General features: G+C 40.1%; 1 pseudogene; it reads left to right on the plus strand.

Annotated features, from left to right (window-relative positions):
- Positions 1 to 2,108: 2,108 nt before the first annotated feature.
- Positions 2,109 to 2,738, plus strand: LOC116862913 (annotated as a pseudogene).
- Positions 2,739 to 17,970: the final 15,232 nt, after the last annotated feature.

The raw sequence follows: 17,970 nt of genomic DNA on the forward strand, positions 1-17,970 counted from the left end.
GGAACCTGGAATCATGACCTGAGCAGAAGGCAGGCGCCTATCCGACTGAGCCACCCAGGCACCTCCAGAATGTTTTAAATAAAAAGTAATGCAAGCACCCTAGGATGAGCTGCTATCACATTTTCCCCAGGTGGCCTAGGAGCTATTGAAGCTTGTCATTATGGTCTCTAATCATGGGAAATGATGTGTAGCTCTGCAAATCAGCCTTGCCTGCCAATCCAGACTTCTGTGAGCAAGGCCTTCCTTACCTTGGCAACCTGGCATGCCTCTCATTCCTCAGGATCCAACTTAAGGATCTCCCACTCCTCGAAGCCTTCCTTGAATACGGTTACAGACTAAATGTGTATATTTCCTGAAGTTCCTAGGTTGAAGCTCTAACTTCCAAAGTGAGGGCCTTAGGACGTGCGGCCTTTGGAAGGTGATTAGGTCACGAGACTGGCACCCTCCTTCATGGGTGGGATTAGTGCCTTTGTAAGAAAAGACATGAGAGAGCTTACTTCTACCTCCCCACCACAGAAGGAAACCGAGAAGAAAGCCATCGCCAGACACCAGATCTGCTGGCACTCTGACTTCCCGGCTGTGGTGTTTTGTTATAGGAGCAGAGCTAAGATGGCGACCCAACCCAGAAGGATTTCTGCATCCTTGGTGTGCCGCCCTTGTACCTCCCATACCCTCTTTGCGACATTTTCACAGTCCGGGCAAACGGTGATCTCCTCTCAATCGCGAACACCTTACCTGCGTTTCCTAGTGCTCCGCAGAGGACCTGGCTCTTCACAGATCCCTTAGATTTTTCTGGCAGCAATCCTTTCCACATCGCTGTTTCTTCTTTGGAGCTACGTAAACTCTTTCACTGTATCGATGTATCATAGTTTGTTAAAAGTCACCTTAATTTAAGGTGGTTACTTAAGTTCTTCTATCTTTTGCTATAAAAATAATGCTGCCATCAGACTTGATGTATCCACATCCCTTTGCACTTGAATTGGGTTTTTGATCAAGAATCCAGTGACAAGGAAGAATCACATTCGAGATTCTGTTCAAGCTTTATGTTTTGCTAAGAGATCGTAAGCTTTTAAGTACTCACTATATAGCACTCTTAACTTTTCTTCTTCTTAACTTTTCTTTCTCTTTCTTTCTTTCTTTCTTTCTTTTTCTTTTCTTTCTTTCTTTCTTTTTTTTTTTTTTGCATATTCCTAATTCAGAACTCATTGTTTAAATCCCAAAATAGCTTTGACATATACAAACAAACTGAATGTCCCCTGCATCGTCTCTTTATCCAATTTTTTGATGAGGACACACTACAAACCTCAGCATAAGATCAACAAAAGAAAGAAAAGAAGAGAAAGCACAAAGTTCCACCATTTCGTGATGCCAAGGTATCTCTGTTGAGCGGCTCTTCTGGGACAGAGCAACTAATGGAGCTTCCTCAGAGCTGCGTCTCAGATTTAAGAAGATGGAAGCACATGAAAACAATTACTTAGAAAAAAAAATCAAGGAAAGTTAAAAGAATTTTTAGGATAACAAAATGCAGCAAAAACACAAGTTTAGAAACATCTTTGAAATTCAAACTAGATTTCTTGTTATTTTGGAGTAGTTGAAGGCAGATGGGAAGAACCACCCATGTCAGACACCAACAAATCACAACCCCTCCCAATTCTGTCGCTGTTTTGTAAGGGATAGCGCGTGGGTGTGTGTGTGTTTAAGAATACAGTGTTCAAGGGGCAACTGGGTGGTTCAGTGGGTTAAAGCCTCTGCCTTTGGCTCAGGTCATGATCCCAGGGTCCTGGGATCGAGCCCCACATCAGGATCTCTGCTCAGCCGGGGAGCTTGCTTCCCTTCCTCTCTCTGCCTGCCTCTCTGTCTACTTGTAATCTCTGTCTGTCAAATAAATAAAATCTTTAAAAAAAAAAAAAAGAATACAGTGTTCAAAAAGAAAAACAACAGACTAACCATTTATAAACAGACCTTCCCAAGTTTTAAGAATTTTCTGACAAATACCTGATGGCATCTCAGAATCTCAAAGTCCCCAAGAACACACTGATTGGCTTAAGGTTGACCTCAGAGGCGACTCATTCATTAGGCCCAGGGTTTCCAATGCCTTTGGCAAACGGATGAAAATGAACATTGGAACTCTCATTCTGCCCTCCTCTGGGAATTCGCCCCTCCATGGACTTACCCCTCAGAAGACTGAGGCCTACAAGACCTTTCCTACTGAGGTCTTCAGTAGGAAAACCCAGGACCGTCAGAAAGGCAAATCTCATAGGCAAGATGGGGCCCGGCAGGCAACTCATGATCATGAGAAAGAAACAGAGGTAAAGGAACGGTCTTTTTTTGACATTCTTATATTTACAGAGGAATTCATAGAGGAATTCCTGAACCACAGCAAAGCTCGGGAGGCAGAGCTCCGCCAGCTCCGGAAATCCAACATAGAGTTCGAGGACAGGAACGCAGCCCTGCAGAAGCACGTGGCAGCACGCGCACCGCAGTGGAGAAGCCGGAGGTGGATGTGATCCAGGAGCGGAGCCGCCACACCGTCCTACAGCCCCACCTGGAGACCCTGCGGCAGGCTGACCAGCAGCTTTGCCAGCATGCCCTTGCCTGGTAACGTCACCCTTACCTGGGCACTTCCGTGATGGGGGAGGGAGCAGGTGCTGTCTTGTGTTGGTATCAGTGGGGGGAGGTCTCCCCACCTGGAAGAAAATCAATAGAATAAGGGTTTTTGTTCGCTCAGAGGTTGCTGTGGGTCTTGTAACAGTATCTCATCATTGGCTACAGCCATCCAAAATCTCAGGCTCTCCAGCCATTTAAATTTTTCTCCAATTATATTTTCATGTAATTTACTTTCCTTTCTATTAGGCTTAACTTGATATTCAGAATAATGGAAGCTGAGTATTAAATCCTGAGTAGAGCATTTTTCTTAAAAACAAACAAACAGAAAAACTCACCGAGGAAGACTCACTTTCTGGGATCACTCACTGATTTTTCTCTAGTTTCGGACCATGCCAAGCAAAGGGGTCAAGTGGACTGCTGGGTTGCATCACCTTCCCCTCCCCGCCCCGCCTGCCCCCGCCCCACCCCCCTTCAGATGCACAAACATGGTCTGATGGGCTTATTCTACTCTACTTAACCTAACCCTTCATCATGAGCCATGGTGACATCAAGAAAGCCGCTACACTCCTTTATGGGCAAGGCACCCCAAAGCCCAGAGGTCCTCAGCTGGAGGCGTGGCTGGGAGCCTGTTTGCACGTGAGGACACATCACTTGGGCTCATCCACGGGTGCTCCTGGACTGGGCCCCTTTCCTTGGGAAGACGCAGAATAGATTCCTGCCTTCTTCCCGCTTCTCTTACCATTTCTCTCCCACCCTCATTTTGTCTTTTGGTGACCTCTGACTCCAGCCTCTCCAGTCTGATACACTGGACGAAATATTAGCTTGGCAGTCAAACAGATTAAGAATTAATCTGGCTCTGCACTGAGATGGTATGTGATCCCGGACACATAATTACATTGCCTAGGAGCGTTCCTTCCTATTTCCTCTTGTCCTACCTGAAACCCAAAGAAGCCCCAGCAAAAAACAAAACAAAACAAAACAAAATAAAACAAAACAACCTAAAGCTTGCATATTCATAAGGGTAGTTGCATATTCATAAGGGCAGTCCAAAATGCTATATAAGACACTCATACAGAGACTACCTGCCAGGCAATGCAGGAACAAAAATAGGAAGGATATTTTTGTTGCATATATTTTTAAACTTCTAGTGTTTGAACCATATAAATATATTACCCATTCAACAAAGGTGTAATAAAAAATAAATAAGAAATACATCTGCAGGAAAAAATTACCTCGTGTAAATCAAATCTTTCCCACAGATAAACACTCATAGGTTTATTTTGTTTAATGTTGACTGGTCTTGACAAATGAGTTTTTTTCTTAAAATGGCCATAAATATTAAATATGATGAATTATATCTGCATTATAGTATAAGGCAATACATAAAAACTGTATTACTTCTGTTCTCCTTTCTTATTCCATCCACTGAGTCACAAAAATCTCCTGAGTGAAACGTTAACATTTGTAAAGCACTTTGAAGTTTAGAAAGGCCTTCATATGCTCGCTCTGATTAAGATCTTTCAGCCACAGAAGCCGCCAGAGCAGGCCCAATTCTTCCCATCCCAGCTGAGGAAATGAGTTCCGATTTATTCAAGGCCACAGAACAAACAAGCGGTGGAAGTGGGATTTGAATCCAGTTCTCCTGGCTCGGCATGGATGCCATGATGTTTCCTCCAATTTCAGGGCAGAATTCATACGTGAAATGCTTAAATTTAGCTTGAGAGACTGGAAAGAGAAAAGTAAGACTTAAATTGCTATTCTGTTGATGACACCATCATAATTTAAACATGCCACATTTTACACTTCGCAGCTTCCATTTCTCTATTCTTAGACCTCTAGGAGGTTGCCCAAGAGTGCTGGACACCGTCTCTGACTCCAAAATGTGTAGCGTGTCCGTCCTTTGAAAGGAGTTCAGAGCAGAGAGCTGGAAATAGTTGGTTGGGATGCAAAAAGAAAAGCCAACTCTCTCTTACTCTGCAGAGCATGATGAGCTAGGATTAAAACCCTAAGACGGGAAGACATGCAGCGTAGCACCCTCAGAAAGACTATGCCTACATATTTGGTTTAATTTAAGGGAAAATGGTAAATTGGACTTCTATGTGTGTAACAGATTATGAAAAAATGTACAGAAAAGGAAAATTTCACCCAGTTTTTTTTCCCACTCCCACAAGCAATTCTCTTTTTAGCAGCCACTAGAGAAAGCTAAACCCTTATTTTTATCTTTTCACTGTTCCATTTTGTCTTGTCATCATCTTTTGGTTGAATACAATGGAGTTTTCCAGTGAGGGAGTCCTTTGTTATGTATAAATCTAATTGCAGAGATTAAACACACGTACGCACACGTATAAACACGTACACATGAGTTATTTATTATGCCACGTGGCAGTTATTAAAGGATTTTTAAATCAGAAAGCCTGGCTCAAGCCCTATGTGGTACTTCCTACCTGTGAAACTTGGGGCAACTAACTCAAACTTTCTGAAGACTCACTTCCTATCTTAGAATCATGGGGACAATCCAGAAAGATAATGAGTTTAAAGTAAAAGCATACTTCTTTTTTTTTTTTTTAAAGAATTTATTTATTCGTTTGACAGAAAGAGAGATCACAAGTAGGCAGAGAGAGAGAGAGAGGAAGGAAGAGAGCTCTCCATGAAGCAGAGAGCCCGATGCGGGGCTCAATCCCAGGACCCTGAGATCATGACCTGAGCCGAAGGCAGAGGCTTTAACCCACTGAGCCACCCAGGTGCCCCAGTGAAAGCATACTTCTTGAAATAAAGCATTCCTTGGTTCCTAATCCATTCAACAGATACTTAGCTCCTCTGCTGTGCCAGCTCTGAAGCCAGCCCTGAACCCAGCCCTGGAGACGTAGCAGGAACCAGTCAGCAACCCCAGCTACAGGAAGCTTACGTTCTCTGACGGGAGACAGACGATAACAAGATAAAATTTTGGAGTAGCCATAAAAATATTGGGGTGAGAGGAGAGAACGTTAAAGGTGCAATTTTAAGCAGATTGTTTAGGGAAGGCTGTGGTAAGAAAGAATAAGTTTAATAAATGTTAGTTAAAATTATTATATTTATATTATATATAATTATATATGTATATATTTTTAATATAAATATATACGAATATATTTATATAAATTTACATATTTTATATAATTATATATGTTATAATTGTTATATTATATATTATATAACGTATCATACTTGTAATTGTCTGTGAGTAGACCAACTAATCTCACACCACAATGGCCAACGTAGAAGGTAATCATACACACGTGTTCAGGGAGGTCACACTCACCCTGCTTCTCTGAAAATAGCGTAATATCCTAGAACTTTTCTATGGCGCCTTATTATTAAACACTTGGTTTATATATACTTTTATAATATATCTGGTATAAAGGTTATGTAATGTTAGGATCAAAACCAGTCTGAAGCTATCAAAATAAATAAATATAAGGTAGATCTACTCCTTTGTTAAAAAATGCTTTCTGTAGGGGGGTGAAGTTCCCTTCGAAGCATTTGTCACACCCAGAGAAAACAGGCCTCTGTGCCCTTGGTGACTTTCAGAAAATAGAGTGTTTATCCGGATCCCTTCTGTGATGATGACCCCACTTAGCTCTTCCCTTTATTTCGTACCTTCTGGTGTTTCTCTTTCTCCTTTTCCCCTTCTCCTTTACCTTCTCTCAGATTCCTCCTTCTGGCCCTCTCCTCCTTTTTTTTTCAGCCCTCCTCTCTCTGCAAGTTCCTTGGAGAAGAGGAGGCATTTTATCACCAAGAGAGAACATCTCAGACTATGGAGAATAGGAATCTCTCCAGTTCTTTACCCTGGGCAGCTTAAATCATCAGAAAGCTTGGCTCAAATCTCCAATGGCAAAGAAGGAAAAATGGCGCCATGCGACCACCGTGTGGCCCCAGGCACCTCGACCTCTCTGAATCTGTTTCCTCAATGGAACACAGCTATATCTTCTGCTTAAGGCCTGTTTTATGGCATTGCAAGGCCACAGCTGCTGAGTGGTGTAAATTAATGAAGTCTTGAAGGATTATGGTCATCTCTTCCATGTTCCAAAAATACATTAGTAACTTTCTTTTTAAAGTGTGTGGTATACCACAGGCCCTAAAATTGAGTTGTTATTACCTCTCTTGGCACTGTTCTCAGCAGTTTTCTCTTTGAGCCGGATCCTTCCCTTTTGTCCTTCCCAGTGTCTCAGTCTAGTATGAGCTCTACTGGGGCACCTGGGTGGCTCAGTCCATTAAGCATCTGCCTTCAGCTCAGGTCATGATCCTGGTGTCCTGGGATCCAGCCCCATGTCTGGCTGGTTCAGTGGGCAGCCTGCCTCTCCCACTTCCTCTGCCTGCCACTCCCCCTGATGGTGCTTGTTCTCTCTCTCTCAAATAAAAAAATACAACAAAATCTAAAAAAAAAAGTTAAAAAAATTAAAAAATGAACCTTACCTTTTCTGGTGTCTTTGGGTTACTGAAGCAGCAGGTCCTTTCTTCCCGCCCTAAACAACTGTGCCTGGGCCTGGGCTTGTGTCGCTGAGCGTTGTCTTTCGTGGCCAGGTGTTGAGAGAGTTAGGGGAGGAACATGGTCTGGACTTGGGCGGGGGCGGGGGGGTGCTCCTTTACCACACCATATGGCCTCCAAGGACCGGCATTTGATTTTCATTTAATTGGAATTCTTGTAGAAGATCATTGACAATAGCATTAGCAGTCACTAGCTCTTTTCATTGTCTGAATAATCCTGGTCTGTTTTTTGTGCAGATGTTGTCTTGCTCCCGGGGCAGCTGTGAGTTGTGAACTCCTCATCAGTGACGTGGACACTACCCAAATAGTAATCAACACAGAAACTTTAGAAAATTACCAACAGATTACAGCTTCTGTCTGCCAGCACTTTCAATGCCAGCTAGCTGGGGGCTTTTTTTGTTTGTTTTGTGTGTGTGTGTGTGTGTGTGTTTCTGTGGGCTTTTTTGGTACTGGAACAGGTTGTGATTTATAGGAAGCCTTTGTGGAGGCGAATGAACATACGGGGCTCGCACCCAATTAACAAGCTTGGACAAATGAGGGCACATACATGATGTATTTGCAAGGATAAACAACAACCGAGAGAACTAGGGATCCTTTTCTCCCTTTCTCTTACCTTAATAATCTGAGACAAATTTAGTACAACCCCATGGGTAGTGCTCTGTGTTGTGAGGAATGCCAAAGAAGTAGGGGACACATCCTGCCTATCAAGGGCAGATGTAAGGAGATTGGATCACAATATGACCATAGAATGAGTCATTTACCAGGATAGAAAATAATAATAATAAAACTGCAAGTTTCTATTCACATAAGCTTCTACCTACTTTGAAATCCAAAGGATAGGAGTGACGTACCATCTCAGATGCAAAAGGAAATACCTTCGTCTTACCCCTGCTTCTGCTATGCACTCTCTGTTACCCACCCAAGAACTCCTTCAGCTGGCTCTCAATGACCGCTGTCACCTATATTTTATAGGTTCCCCAAAGAATTTCTCCTTCTGTGAGTCCACCTTAACCATGATCCCATACAATTAAAATGATGATATGGAAAACCAGGAAGAGCGCTGCCGGGTAAAACAGCTCCTGGCAAATCCCTAGAGCTTTCTGCTGCCCAAGGGCTCCAGACCTGGGCTTCTCCCCTGTGGTCTCTGCCCACCTTCTACCTCAGGCCGGCTGCTACTTTTTTTTTTTCTTTTTTTAAAGAAGTAACACTATTGCTACTTAAACAGCTATACAATATCTTCTCTAGTCTGTCCTATGTCCTTCCTTTGGATGCATGTTTCAGCTGTTTCCAAAAAACTCAGTCTCCGGTGAAGCATGAATTTTTAATAATTGGATGATTTTAATGATTTAATTATTTAGATCCGTTTTAGCTGATTTTAGCTGAATGATGTGTCCTGGTAATAATGTGAATTTAGATTTAACAGGTCAACTTTTATTTCAACCCTATGGAGTTTGGAAAGAGCCCTAGAAACCAACAAGGAACTAAATGTCTCAAGAAGTCTGGCAAGTTCCTCCACTTCCATTTTCCCATCTGTCAGCAGGATGCCATTTAGGGCCACATAGCTTCCCTGTCGCACAAGTTTCAGAAACATGGTTCATCTCACGGTTCGGCAAAGGCAGCCTGTCTATAATCGGACGAGGGGTGGGAAAATTAAATGATCTTTAAAATCCCTTTGAGCTAAAATTTAATTATGATGTCAGTGTGGTACTCCAATTTTTCTCTAAAATTTCCTCACATTTGCTTTTAAAATATCATTTTACCAATTTTTTTTAACATTTGTTCTGGACTAAATTTGGTTTAAAAATGTTTTGAATTTAAGTTTGTGTGCTACTTTTAAGAAAATGAAATAGTAAATATAAAAAAAATTAATGAGTTTTAAAACTTCATGAACCCCTCAAAAATCAAAATCCTATAACTCGTAATAGCATGTCATAGAGATAATCTACACTGATTTTTTTCCTTTTTAAATTTTATATTTTTATTTAAATTTGAATGATTAACATGCAATGTATTATTGGTTTCAGAGGTAGAGGTCAGTGATTCATCAGTCTTATACAATACCCAGTGTTCATTACATCACTGCCCTCTTTAATGTCCATCATCCAGTTATCCCATCCCCCCACCTCCTCTGCAACAACCTTCAGTTTGTTTCCTATGATTAAGAGTCTCTTATGGTTTGTCTCCCTCTCTGATTTTGTCTTGTTCTATTTTTACCTCCCTTCCGTTATGATCCTCTCTTTTGTTTGTTAAATTCCACATATCAGCAAGATCATATGATAATTGTCTTTCGTATCAGCAAGATCATATGATAATTGTCTTTCTCTGATTGGCTGATTTTACTTAGCATAATACCCTGGTTCTAAACACGTCATTGCAAAAGGCAAGATTTCATTTTTTGACTGCTGAGTAGTATTCTATTGTATATAGATATCCCACCTTCTTTATCCATTCGTCTGTCAATGGACATCTGGGCTTTTTCCATAGTTTGGCTGTTGTGGACATTGTCGCTATAAACATTGGGATGGCTGTGCCCCTTTGGATCACTATATTTGTATCTTTGGGGTAAATATCCTATAGTGCAATTGCTGGGTCATAAGGTAGCTCTATTTTCAACTTTTTGAGGAACCTCCATACTGTTTTCCAGAGTGGCTGCACCGTCTTGCATTCCCACCAGCAGTGTAAGAGGGTTCTCCTTTCTCTGTATCCTCGCCAGCGTCTTTCGTTTTCTGACTTGTTAATTTTAGCCATTCTGACCAGTGTGAGGTGGTATCTCATTGTGGTTTTGATTTGTATTTCCCTGATGCCAAATGATATGGAGCATTTTTTATTGTGTGTATTGGCCATTAGTATGTCTTCTTTGGAGAAATGTCTGTTTCACCTTCTGCCCATCTCTTGATTGGATTATTTGTTCTTTGAGTGTTGAGTTTGATAAGTCCTTTATAGATTTTGGATACAGCAAAGGAATGAGTAGACAAAACCAAAGGACAACCCACAGAATGGGGGAAGATATCTATACAGTGATTTAAATTGAGATTGCTAACAAATTTAAATAGCTTACTGGAGGTCAAACACTGTTGCTTTCCATTGTAATTCATATGGAATATTCTCAGGGCATAAACATCACCATAAATACCATAAATACCATGTACTCCTTCCCTAGGAGGATCATTGGTCTTGGAACCCAAATAAGGGAGTTTAATGACTGAATCATTAACAAGAAACCCTTGATGAAATGATTCTCCCTGTTAGGTGGTCCTAATAGTGTTAGAATCTAGTTCTTTTCCTTTAGTTAGTAGCATATTTATGTCAAATCACTATACCTCATATCAAACCAAAAGGACACAGAGACGCTTCAAAGTTTATTAAAACCATGTTGACTGAAATCAAGTAGCCTTTCTTTACTTTGCAATTCCCAGATCAATAGTATCTTACAGTGCAATGTGCCAGGAAATCTACAAACTCAAAGTGTAGCTTTTCCTGCTATAAACTAAGCCCATTTTCTTATTGTTCCCAACCAAATGCTTAATTATCATTCTCTTCTTTCACAATCCCTCCATAGAATTCAAGACTCTTTGGTCTTCCTCTACTTTTCCATCTCTAGAAAAGGACATTGTTTTAAAACATCCACCATTTTAATGACTCATCTGAAATCTACATCAAATTTGAAAGCTAGGTAGAACACTCTCTGTCATGCCTGACTGCTCACAATGTACCAGGCACTGTTCATGATACTGTGTGTAATTACCTCATTTAATCCTCACACCAACTCTAAGAGGTAGTTCTGTTATTCTCATTCTACAGATGAGGAACCAGAGGCACAGAGAGGTTAAGTAGATGACCCAAGGTCACACTATTGGAAGTAAGCAGAGAAGAATCTGGGCTCTTAACCACTGTTTTACCCGACTCATCCTTACATTGAGCTTACTTGTTTGGTAGCCAACTTTCTAAACGCTGATGATCCCATATACCTAATTGCCTTCAGAACATTCTTCTGGTAAGTAGAATTTTTGCAAGACTAAAAACTTGCTTGCTCATGGAACTCATTCAAGTCATCAGGGAAAGAAATTATGCTCTAAACATGTCTAGTCCAGTGCCCCCCACCCCCAGACTACTCCCACCCTACTTTTTCATTTGTTTGTTTTGAAATGGTACCTTTGATATTCAACTTCTTCTCCATAGTGAATACATTAAATTTCACTTTAATGACCAAATACTGTCTGTGCAGCATTTAAAAGTGAACTAAAAATGTAGAGATTACTACATAGAGAACTAATGAAAATTTTAGACTAGTACTGGTAGTTAAAAGTAAAAAAAAAAAAAAGATAAAATGAAAAATATTGAAATGATATTTTGTTCTGAATTTTGCAGAAGACAGGCTAAAAATCTTCCTTAGGAACATTTTCTACGGGCCGTGTTCGTGTCAACCATTACATGGTGTAAATAAATGTGTATTTTCAGATGACTGGGGCAAAGCTAATAACTTCAAAGCAACAGAAATAAAAACAAAGTGAAACCATAGAACACTAAAACCCCAATTTCCAATAAGTCTAAATTTTAGTCCTTGATCTACCAAGGAGTGCCCTTGGCCTTGCTACTGAGATTCAGTACATACAGATGACCTCTCCGTGTCACTGGTGTGCTTTCCTTGGCTCCCTTCTACCCTATCAGTTGACCGGGTTTCCACTCATCGAGCCACAGATGTTCTTGCAAAGGCCACTAAAGATAAAGGCTTTTATCACAGCTAATCTTTTCCCAAGGCAAATAGTATTCAGGGTGAAAAGAAAGTTCCTGGCTAATTTATGTTGCTTAGAAAATCAAAACAGATAAAGGAATCGCCTTTAAAAATCACCACCACACTGTAATATAATCAGGAACTGGGTAAATTCAACAATAGCAGGAAGTCAAATAGGCTGACCTTTCCCAAGTTGTTTTAAAACTGACATGTGAGTGGAAGTTACTGGTGTGGTTTTGTTGCAGCTTCTGTTTTCCTAAGGAATTTGGAATCTAAGCAGGGAAGTAGCCTGTTCTTCAGGAGTAGAATAAGAAAGAACACACCCATCCTTGGGGGGATGGGGGTCGATTATTCTAGTTGGAATCCAACTGCCCCAAAGATACAAATAAAATCACCAACCAGCAACTTAAACAAGAAGTATTATTTATCTCTTACTATGATCTGCACTGTTCCAAACATGGCAGAGCTCGAGCAGAGCCAGGAGGCAAAGGGGATATTGGAAAGCCCAGAGTGAAAAAAATGGTCTCTTCTCTCAAGAAGTTTACAGCCTAACTCAGGATGGTTGTATTTTAAATATGTTTGAAAGTATTTAATTTTCTGCATCATCCTTTGAAGTTTTTAAATTATTTCTATAGTGTCAACATGAATTGTGATTCCTGAATTTTCTAACACGCTACCAAAATACTACAAAACTACAAACTACAAAATATGTTGTACATTGTGTTGTCTTTTCATATAAATACTTAACAAGTCACCAAGAAGTAGGGGCCATCGGTAAGCCACGTTTTTAGCGGGGTTTATAAAATATGGTTACTAGAACCCTGTCCCAGTGTGGTAAGTGGACTTAATCAATTTATACTTATGTGTCAAAAAGTAATGCCCCCAAGTGAAACATGGCCAGTACATTTCTAGCAACCAATACTAGAAGCGGAACCCCATGGTCATTTATTCCTTGGATTGTATCTTTACCCAGAATTGTGCTGTGTTTGAAATTTTCAACTTTAAACTCGTCATCGAATTATCTCCTATTGGTCTAGCTTTACTGCCCTTGCTTCCATTACTATCCCCGGAGTCCTCAGGGGTCCTGCTGATTTCCCATCATTTCTCATTTCTTCTGGATTCCTGTCCAGGATCACATGGTCCATACCCTTAAATCTCTCACACCACATCCCACATTCTTTTTTTTTTTTTTTTTTTAAAGATTTTATTTATTTATTTGACAGACAGAGATCACAAGCAGGCAGAGAGGCAGGCAGAGAGAGAGGAGGAAGCAGGCTCCCTGCTGAGCCCTGATGCGGGGCTCGATCCCAGGACTCCGAGATCATGACCTGAGGCGAAGGCAGCGGCTTAACCCACTGAGCCACCCAGGCGCCCCCACATCCCACATTCTTTTGTCCTTCTCCCACACCAGTCCTCTCCTGTCCTTCTCCTACACCTGTCCTCTCCAGCCTTGATCTTAGATCACTTCATTATCTGTTTTATCTGTATCTGAGTCGGATGAGAAAAATCTCATCGCTGTGTTGAGGGCAGGGTTGTAAACTCGTATTTTTTAACCCAAGCTATTCTACTTGTTCTTAGTTCTCTTACTCATTTCTGACAAAAATGCTGCCACACTTAACGATTCTCTTCAAGCCTTCCTTCTTTTCCCCAAAACTCCCATCAGCATATGACCTTGCCTCATCTTTCACATAAAAAATTGAAGCCATCAGGCTTGACCCTTCTCGATTTCTCCTTACTGCAGCTCACCAATATTTGCACGCTATCCTTTTTTTTTTTTTTTAAGCTTTATTTATTTGAGAGAGAGAGAGCAGGAGTGGGGTGAGAGGCAGAGAGAGAGAGGGAGAGAGAGATTCCCAAGCAGACTTCTTACTGAACATGGAGTCCAATGTGGGCCTGGATCATGGGACCCCTGATCATGACCCAAGCTGAAACCAAAAGTCAGAAGTTCAACTGACTGAGCCACCCAGGTGCCCCTTTCAGAATGTGTTTTCATTTTTCCAGCCCAGTATAAAAGCGACTTCTTTGCCTGGCCATCCTGGGTCATTCTCTCCCAATACAGGTAGTCAGTCCTCTGTTTCCTGCTCTCCAGACACATGATGAATATAATCACTATCAAAATTGATACTTTTTAGGGATAGATTTCAAATCTCCTTCTGTCTACTGAATAAACATATTTTATTACTAAATTACTAAATAAATATACTAAAATAAATATATTTTAACTTCTAGCTCAGAAAATGTAGCCTGTAATACTTATAATCCTTATGGGTTAGCTTTTTAAAACAGGTAATACATTCACACTGTACAAAATTTGAAAGGTACAATGAGAAACCCAGTGAACATTTTTCCACTCCTGGAACTAGATATCTAGTTTCTTGTGTATTTCTCTAAAGATAATCTCTGGCACATGTAAGCAATTAAGTATGTTCTCCCCACCCCACATTTTTTTATACATAGATACTATCATATTATACACACTGTTATACACCCATCACTTAACAATGGATACCAGAAATTATTCTGAGTCAGTATATAAAGTATTACCTCTTTCTATTTTACAGATGCATGGTTTGGTAGACTACAGATGGTCACAAATTCTTTGCCCCTCTTCTACTTAAAGAGATGGAATCTATTTCCCTCCCCTTGAATCTGGCCTGCCCTTGTAACTTATTTTGTCAATAGAATGAGGTAGAAGTGTATGACTTCTGAGGCTGGGCCTTAAGCAATCTTCAGCTTTACATCCTGGGAACACTCCCTTCTGGAAGCTAGCCATCACCCTGGAAGAACACCAAGCTGTGAGGAGAGGCCACACAGATGAGAGTTTATGCCAACACACTATGGTCCACAATCCCAGCTGATTTTCCTCCGCCCAATGCTGTACCAACTGCCGGCCCTGTGACTGAGCCATCTTGGACACTCCAGTGTAACTGAATCTTCAGATAACTGCAACCCCAAACGACATCACCTAGAACCTTCTTAGCTAAGTCCAGTCTCCCACAGAATTTTGAGAAAAAGTCAATAATTGATATTGTTTTAAGCCCCTATATTTAGGGTGGTTTGTGAATAGCAATAAATAGGGAAAGTACATAGTAGTCCATCATATGGATGTACTCAAATGTATATAATCCAACCTCTATTGATGGACATTCAGGTTGTTTTTCTTTTGCTCCTTTTTTGTTATTACAGATAATGCTGCAGTTAATCATAAGGTATGCATGTCATTTTGCTTGTGTGCGTGTATCTATGGGATGAGTCCCTAAAGGTAGAACTGCTGGGTATAAGAGAACATGCATTTATAGCATTGATAGATATTTCAAAATTGTTATCCGCGGAGATTTTACTAACTTAAACATCTAGCAATAATATATGAAAGTCACTGTTCTCCCACATCCTTACTAACACTGTGTTATCAGGCTTTTTATTTTTCTTAAATCTAATAAGCAAGAAATGATCTCATTTCAATCTGTAGTTCCATTTTTATAAATGAAGTTGAACATGTTGTAGTATATTTTAGAGTCATTTATATTTTCTCTTATTTGACCAGTCCCTGTTCCTTGCTCAGATTCATTGGGATGTTGTTTTCTCAATAAACTTTTACAAATTCTTCCAGGAATTTAACCGTTTATTTATAATAGAGGCATTAAAGGGGCAACCAGATGGCTCAGTTGGTAGAGTACGTGACTTTTGACCTTAGAATCATCAGTTCAAGTCCCATGTTGGGTGTAAGGCTTACTTTAAAAAAGTAAGTAAGGGGTGCCTGGGTGGCTCAGGTCATGGTCCCAGGCTCCTGGGATCAAGCCTGGCTCGCTGCTCAGTGGGAACCCGCTTCTCCCTCACCCACTCCCCCCTGCTTATGTTCCCTCTCTTGCTGTGTCTCTCTGTTTCAAATAAATAAATAAATAAATCTTAAATCTTAAATAAATAAATAAATACATTAAACATAAACAGTAAATAAGTCTTAAATAAATAAATACATACATTAAATATAAACAGTAAATATTTTTTCCCAGTTTGTCATTTATCTTTGATTTCGGTTAGAATTTTGTGGTTGAATTTGTTACAGAAGAGTAGGGTCTTCCCCAATCTGATAGTTAGAAATGCTCCCTTAGACTTTTCCAGTACTTCTTTTTCACATTTTAATTTTAATTGTTTTTAGCATTGAAATCTTCTCTAAGATATGCATCTACTACTTTTTTTTTTTCTTTCCAGGTGGCTTTCTGCTGTATTTCACAATCTATTTACAAGACTTGCTTGAAGCCCTTGTATTCCTGAGGGACAGGAAACTTGGTCTCTTAATGATTGTAATCCTGAAAACCTAGCGTCATAGCTCCTACATAGGAGACTCAAATTGATAACAATTTGAGAGAAACTGGTTCTGCATGGAATTCCACAGATAAAACCACTCTTTTTTCTGACATCATCTGGGACGATTTTGTTGAGAAAGAACAAACAAGCTTCATTTTGAGCACCCACCCATGCTGGAAACACGAGGACGTAAGTCTGGGTGACATGGGAATACTTCGGAGTCTCTTCTCTAGCGTCGTTTACTCATTCACCAGGAGTGACTGCTATTTCTTCTAATACTAATCAATTAATGTTATAAATACCAAACACTTATTTATCATCCTGCACACACACATCTACCAGAGGTCTGGAATGTTGGTGGGTGGGTAGATACTTTAACCTTATCTAACCTCTATACAATAATTAATTTTAATAGCTTTTCACACTGGTTACATGATCTCCTAACTTCTTGGTAGTGGTATAACTCTGTAGAGAAACTGATTAAGAAAAGAAAAAAAAAACCTGCTAGGAAACTCTTAAAAAAGCAGATGCGAAATATGTTTTAAACATTCTGTAAACAAATATATAAAAAATACTTAAACCAAAGGAAACCTGTTGCTTTCATTGCTTCGCTTTGGGTGCAGCCTCTATTCTCCCAAGGAATGTCACTGCCTTAAACTCTACTCTTCAACAGACACTACCTGCTTCTGTAAATCACCTTCAGATTTATCTGATGATCAAACCTCTTCACCTCGTCACCGCTCTAACTCTGGCATTCCAAATGACTAACATATTTAATGGTTCTTTGTAATCTCTCTGATGGGAGAATACATGCAGGCGAGCACGTGTGCCCACAAACAGATTCTATCTTGCTTCTTCTTCTGCCAGTGTGCTTCAGGCAAAAGAGGAAATGTCTTAGCAATAAAGATATGGTGAGAAACTTAAAAAACCACTGAACAATTATTACTTGAGATGAGCTGTGGTTGAGAGGAACCAAAAAGGATGACACGAGGACATTCTCTCTTCCCAAGTGTGGCCACTTCCCTGTTCACAGAAATATTAGAAATAATGATTAAAACATTTATTTAATCCCCCTTAAATGACTCAGGTACCCCTTTTTCCATTGGCAACTGTATTTACTCGCTAGCTTTCCCTTGTGTTTTGCAAAAGACTGCGGTAAAAACGTTCTCCTGTGGCAGTTAAGTTTAGTGTTAAGTTAGTTGGTGTACTTCTCTAACTAAAATTTTGGCTGCTAGTTTTTATGCTAAATGTACACATTTCACATAGTGGCTGAACATATAAGAAACATATATATCTTTACATTTAAATATATATGGCTTAATGACACTTTTTCAACATGCTATCCTCATAGCAGATTATTATATTTATTCAGAATATATGAAGCTATCTATTTGAAATTATCTCTAGTAAAGCTGGTTAAAATACAGCTCATCCTTTTGTAGAGCTGTAATCCTCTCCACCCCTGATGCCACTGCCCCTTTAAAAAGAAAGAATGGAATTCTTACAAAGGAAAATAAAGTACGGTAGATTCCCAATAGCATAATGCCCTAAGAAGATAACATAAACAGAATCTGATGAGTCCATCTCAAATGCTTTTACTGAATTATGTCTCAATGATTTTGGAATATTGATAATAATTTATATAGTGAAAATATACTGAATATTAAATGACACATGGGCACCTGGGTGGCTCAGTGGGTTAAAGCCTCTGCCTTCAGCTCAGGTCATGATCTCAGGGTCCTGGGATTGAGCCCCGCATCGGGCTCTCTGCTCAGCAGGGAGCCTGCTCCCCCCTCTCTCTC

The sequence above is a fragment of the Lontra canadensis genome, unplaced genomic scaffold (assembly GCF_010015895.1).
Source record: "Lontra canadensis isolate GAN:19392208 unplaced genomic scaffold, GSC_riverotter_1.0 scaffold378, whole genome shotgun sequence".
In the NCBI taxonomy this organism is placed as follows: domain Eukaryota; kingdom Metazoa; phylum Chordata; class Mammalia; order Carnivora; family Mustelidae; genus Lontra; species Lontra canadensis.